Genomic DNA, 6304 nt, shown 5'->3' on the forward strand with positions numbered 1-6304 from the left:
TCATGTGGATGTGCATACATCATTATTTGTTCATGAGACTTACCTGCCAGATATATATATAGCTGTATTCTCCGAAGGTCCGACAGAATTTCAAATTTCGTGGCACACGCAGTGGCCGGTCAGGTGGTTAGTACCCATTCCCGCCGCTGGGAGGCGGGTATCAGGAACCATTCCTATTTTCTATCAGATTTTTCTTCTGTCAGCTGGACTGTCGACCTGCCGTCAGTTCCTCCGCCAGATTTCGAAATTTGTTGTCACTTAAGTATTTTGGTTGTTTTTGATTCGGATCGATCTGTGACTCTGGCATACGCTCTTTGTGGACCGTTTTGATTTTGCTTTTGACTTTTCTTATAATTAAGATGTCTTACCTCTAGCTATCGAGTCTGTAGCTTGGGTGAACGTATATACTATCGAAGACTGATAGTTCCTCACTCTCTTTATGTATGATATGTAAGGGTGTTCAATGCTCATAATCGGTAATGAATGTGTGGGGATTGTCTGAGCGTGAGTGGAAGAAATACAGTTTATATGCTTAAATTGGAGCGTTGATAGGCTGAGGAATCTTCCTCCTAGAGTGCATCCTTAGATGGATAGCCAGTCAGGTTTTCCTACTAGTAACTCCTGTAAATTTTAGTACTAACCCTGTAGTTTGTTGCTGCAGAAGGTAATTCTGGCTCTGTGTGGAGCTTACTGCTTTTGAAACTGGAAGCAACACCAACGATAGTGTTAGGTGGTAGTGCCCCAGCAGGAGGGCGCTGATCGCCCTATAATGCCCCAGGCCTGACCTCTGTCGAACTCCCAGGACCAGGAGGGGGGCATGTCGTAAAGTCGCATGAGGGCTACGGGGCTTCCCCATCGATCTGGCGTCCTTCCGGCAGGTCCTGACACTCTACCCAGGCTGCCAGGATCGTGGCTCAGGCACGATCCTGAAGGATTGCTTCGCCCCGACACGCCCTCCCCGCCCCGGCTGAGCTCTGCTGACTCGCCCTCTAAGAGAAGCTAGGAGGAGGACGCTTCACGTCCTCTTCCTCTAGACGTTTGTACTCTTCCCGAAAGTTGCGTGGATTCCTCTGCAGAAGAGAACAGCGTTTTTCGAATGATCACGCTTACTCGACCCCCTGTCGCGCTTAAGGCAAGTGGCCAGGCTTCTTCCCCGTGGAAGGAAGTATACGCCTTCGGTCTCCTTCTTCTCTCAGGTTCAGCCCTTCCCGAGAGAGTGGCTTCTCCAACGCGTAAGATTTGCTGGGTCGGTAACAACAGCTGATGCTCTCAAGTGAACCTTTCAAGATTCAAGCTTGCCTGTTAAGATACAGACTTTCTACCTTCGGCCTCCCAGCTCGGGAACGATACACGCCTGTCGTCTAGAGAGTGTTTAGTGGCTTCCTATTCGTCTCTCCCGAGTTGAGGTGTTGGCCTTTTCTCTTGCTCGTGGCGCTTCACGCTTCACAACACCTGATCGCTGATGCCAACATCCAGCATCGCCCAACACTATCCATGACGCCGCCGCGCGCCACGCCTGTGACTCTCTTCTAGTACTCTGCCACGGAGCCTCTCGCCCGTCACTTCCATGACGCCCGACTCGTCACCAGATAGCTTCAAGTCTTAAAGCACACCGCCTCCAGTTGTTTATCATGTCGCAGACAACTACTCCGCCGCCAATCTGATGTCCTTCAATTTAGCCAGTACTTGCTTCGCAGTACATATACAAATTGAACGATACAGAGAAGATTAGCATGGTTTTGCAAGTAAGGATGACGCTAATCGTGAAGCGCCCACATTTTTATGTTTACTAAACGATTTCTTATTTCGCTGGAGTTCCCGCCACGACGGGCGAATCGAACTACTACCACTCACTCAAGACCGCTTAGCCGCGGAATAGAACATCCTCTTTCGTCACAGCCTTTGTATGAAGAGAAACTTCTTTCGTCTTCTTCTTCCTGATTATCAGACTCTGGCTTTTTCTTATGATCTGTTTCGAGACTTTCAACTTCGGCCCTCTCTCTCCACCTTCGCAGTTGTCTTTGTCTTAAGGGGAGCGCTTTGACTAAAAATCGAATCAAATTTTCTGGGATATTTTTTTATGGCATCATACATATCCTGACTATCTTCTCAGAAAGTTTTATTTAAGAGTTCGCCACAGTTAGGAGTTATAAACAAAACAGTAACCTATCATAGTCAAATTACATTTTTCATATAATGTAATGATATTGTCAGTATATCGGTGGTAATTTTTCTAGCTATGGAATATCTAATGCGACTCTATGCGGCAACCCTGTCCAGACATAGTACGATCAGCGAAGACAGAATGCCGCGAGGGCAGCCAGTGGCAGTCAGTCAGCAGCAGCCCAGTTTGACTAAGTATGACGTCACTACTGGCCAACCTCGCCGCAGGTTTTGACACTCGCTTCATCGGCCTACTTAGCGAAGTTATATTACTTTGCAGGTCTATTTTTGGCTTTCATTATGTCATAAAAACATCAAACTGTGTAACGGCAAGCAATAAATACATAGAGTAGACAAAATATCGCTTTTCTCAAAACTAAAGTTATCGCATTCAAACTGCATCTCCTTCATAATGCTTGCAATCGATCTCATGATACAAAAAGTAAACGAAAGCTAAAATGTTTGCTCATCAAAGAGGTCATGGAAGCAAATACGGAGACCCGCACCACGAGAGAGAGTTTTTTCCCGAAGGAATGTCATCAAGAGAGGTAGCAAGTGACTTTTCATCTCCAGACTCCCTTGCAACCACAGGCTTCATTTTGCAATGTCTGGAAAGAGTGGGAGGGGCGGACGTTTTGGTCCCCTCTCCTACTGTTAGGGAGAGAGTAAGCTACTTGATTCCTTCCTGTCTCCCTCCTCTTTGCTTTCGTTTCCTAACTGCCTTCCTGTCAAACAGAAAATTATTTGACCTTGCCTCAACAGATGTTCGAGCGAGAGCAGGAACAGGGTCTTGGACTCGGTGTCTCTGGATTCTTACTTACAGATTTGTTTCTTTAGTCCCCAAAACTTAGTAGGCTGGAGACCTGCCTTGACGTCAACAGGTCGTGAACAATTTGGTCCGGAAGGAAAAGTTCAAGATGGAGACTCCCAAGAGTCAATACTAGGAGCCTCTTCATCCCGGGATTGATGGTATCTTTGGATCTTCCAAGATACTTTATCTTCACGCCTCCAATTCATCTTGATGTTCGGTGAAGTATCTCAGGTTGTCTTGGGGACTAGACGTACCAGCCAGGGCTCTCTGCTTTGGACTTGCATTAACGGGCCATACCACGGCTGAAACACCGCTCTCGTCCGATCAGCTTAAGTACAACGCTGGGTCTGGTCAGTCCTGGATGGTTGGACCGGGAACACCAGATGCTGCTGGCGTCATACTGCCCTCGGTGGTAAGCCGGCACGCCCCATGAAAAACGTTGCATGCAGTTGCATCTGTCGGCACGTCAGGATCTCAGCCTCTACTTGGACGATTGGGTTGATCTTTGGCGCCGCCGGCTTAAGGTATCTGGAGTGACCTTCAGTTGACTCCTCTGGTAACCTTCAGTCCGACTTCTGGTCCAGATAGTCGCACGATCCCCACTGTCCATTGTGTCTGGGAATTCAGATCTATTCACGGCTTTATAGCTAGTTCCGCCGCAAGAACGGCAACTTCTATGTACGGAAAGTCTCGCCTTCTTTGAAAAGAAACATGCTGTGAAGGGAAGGAATGAGTCTGGTTGGGGCCATTTCTCGCTGGAGAAGCTTGTTTTCTGGGAGTCTGTATCTCAGGCCTCTTCAGTTCTTTTTTTGTTGAGAACTGGCAAAGCAAGGAAGACTTGGAAGAGGAATTGAGAATTCTTCCTTATATGTGATGATCTATATATTCGATCCAACGAATTACAGAAGGGATCTCCTCAAGCTTGAACCCCAACTCTAGTGTTGTTTCCGACGGGTCACAACAGGTTGTGACAAATACTCAGAGGGAGAGGAAGTGTTAGGAACCCGGAGAGAGGAACAGGTGTCCTGGCACATCGACTTCAAAGATTTGGCGGCTATCTATTTAGCTCGCCAATTCTTGAGGTCCAAGTTTGCAATCGTGGTAGTTCCAGCAACTCGGACAATACTACTTGTTCCTGTTCAGCCTTGCAAGATTATTCTTTGAGCTCATGCTCGCAACATTTCGATTCTCAAGTTTTGCTGCAGGCCGAAAATGTTCGAGCAGACCTCGTTCTGTTGAGTGTTACATCAACTCCGCCGGAGGAATGGACCCTTCATCAGGAGTGCGTTTGCCAAGATGTTTGGAAATTTTGGGGTCGCCATCTTGTGATATTTTCACGACCTCAAGAACAGCGAGGCTCCTCTATAAAGCTATCTGCAATTCGACCCTGGGGCAGTTATAGTTGCTCTTCCCTGGATTGACGTGGAATAGATGTTTACGCCTTTTTCCCTGCTCTAATTCTGGGAGAAGTCATACGCAAGTTCATGGGCCTCGCCAAGGACGCAGGATGACTCTCATCCCCATGTTTTGGCCGGAACTACTGGTTCCTTTGGAGTTTCTCTGGGTTGGTAGAGACGTCTGAGGACCTCTTCCTATGAGCAGACCTGCTCATACAAACCACTTCACGATATCTTGAATCTCTCCCCGGGCCTGAACCTGACTGCTTTCAGACTATCGGGAAACTTGGTCAGAGCGAAGGGTTTTTCTGGGCCAGGTGGCACGGGCCATCGCTTAGAGCCAGAAGTCTTCATCTAAAGGGATATATCTAGGCAAGTGAGCAACTCCTTCAAAGGTTGGTAGAAAGAAGGGCTTTTCTCTCTCTATCACTGTGAGCCAGGTTATGGATTTTCCTTTACTTAAGAGAAACTCGATATAGCAGTTCCGGGATTATCAAGGTTATCGGAGCATGCCGATTGTATCTCAGACACAGAGGATTAGCTGGTCTGACAATAAGGACCTCCACGATCTTATTGAGTTTTCTTCAAGACGTCCAAGGTCTCAGCTAATTCCTCTGCTTGGAACTTCTGACGTAATGCTCAAGTTTTTGATGTTTAGTCCTTTGAGCCTCCACCTGCATCTCTAAAGGATGTTACCTGAAACGGCATTCCCCGCGGCGAAGAGAGGAGCCGGGGTCTTCGAGAATGGCCATGTGGGCTTTCCAAGGTCACAATGCTGTCTATTCTTTAAGCCCCAAGTTCTTGGCTAAGAATGATAGGTCTTCTAACCCTTGGCCTAGACACTTTGAAATTAAAGGTTTAGTAGACCTTATTGACAGGAACCTGAGTGGAGTTCTATGTCCAGTTAGAGCTCTCAAGTACTACCTAAAAGAACACAGGACACGTGGTCCTTTTTGATGTCTTATTGTGTTCTGTGAGGCAACCAGTTAAATGGCGTCGAAGAACGCACTGGCATTCTTCATTAGGACGCCATCAAGGACGCATAATCTAGTTGTGACGACTCCAACTTCCAAGTTGTTGAGAGTTAACGCTCACTTGCGTGAGGCCCTGCTACCCATGGCGTTCAAGAAAATATGGCACCAGTGACATTTTTAGTGCCACATTTTGGCGAAGTCAATTCGGTGTTTGCCTCTACACTCTTGGCAAGATGTTTAGGGTAGCATACTAAAATTGCTTTTCGCTGGGACCATACATTGCCAGTTTCAGCAACCTTGGGACAGGTAACTCTGATCCTATCCCCTTTTTAATTGTGTTGGTTGTTAAGTCGACTACTGGAGGCCTTCAACTTCTTTGCAACCAACGCTTTAGGTGTTAGTTAGTGGGTTAGTAATGCCTTTGTCCTCTTTGTATGGTCTATGATCTAGTCACTACTGTGGTCACGCCTCCCGCTGGACAGATCATCTAGAAGTCAAAGCACATATATGGTCACTACCTCGCTGGGGTCTCTAGTAAAGCAGAAGCAGACTGAGAGTGGCAGTGACCACTCAGTCAGCTACGCTATCAGATAAGGAACCAAAATAATTTTAATAATACTTGGTTTTTCCCACTCCTTGGCTGTCTCTACCCTCCAAAGGTGGTATTCAGCTATATATATATCTGCAGGTCTCATGAACAAAATGATATTTTAATGATAAAATAAAGTTTGTCTACATTTTCTTACCTTGGCAGATATATATATTCATATTGCCCTCCCCTCTCCCTCCCTCAGGAGACAGTGGCGTTAGGAAAATCTGAATAGAAAATGGGAATGGAGCTCATACCGCCTCCCAGCGCGGGAATGGGCATTAACTACCTGGACCGTGCACTGCGCAGCGCGAAATTTGAAATTTGTCGACTTCGGAGAATACAGCTATATATATATCTGCCAGGTAAG

At 46.8% G+C, this 6304-nt stretch overlaps 1 pseudogene; it reads left to right on the top strand.

The window, feature by feature from the left end:
* The first annotated feature begins 1682 nt into the window (after window positions 1-1682).
* Window positions 1683-1783, top strand: LOC136825067 (U6 spliceosomal RNA; annotated as a pseudogene).
* Window positions 1784-6304: the final 4521 nt, after the last annotated feature.

The sequence above is a fragment of the Macrobrachium rosenbergii genome, chromosome 36 (assembly GCF_040412425.1).
Source record: "Macrobrachium rosenbergii isolate ZJJX-2024 chromosome 36, ASM4041242v1, whole genome shotgun sequence".
Taxonomy (NCBI): Eukaryota; Metazoa; Arthropoda; class Malacostraca; order Decapoda; family Palaemonidae; genus Macrobrachium; species Macrobrachium rosenbergii.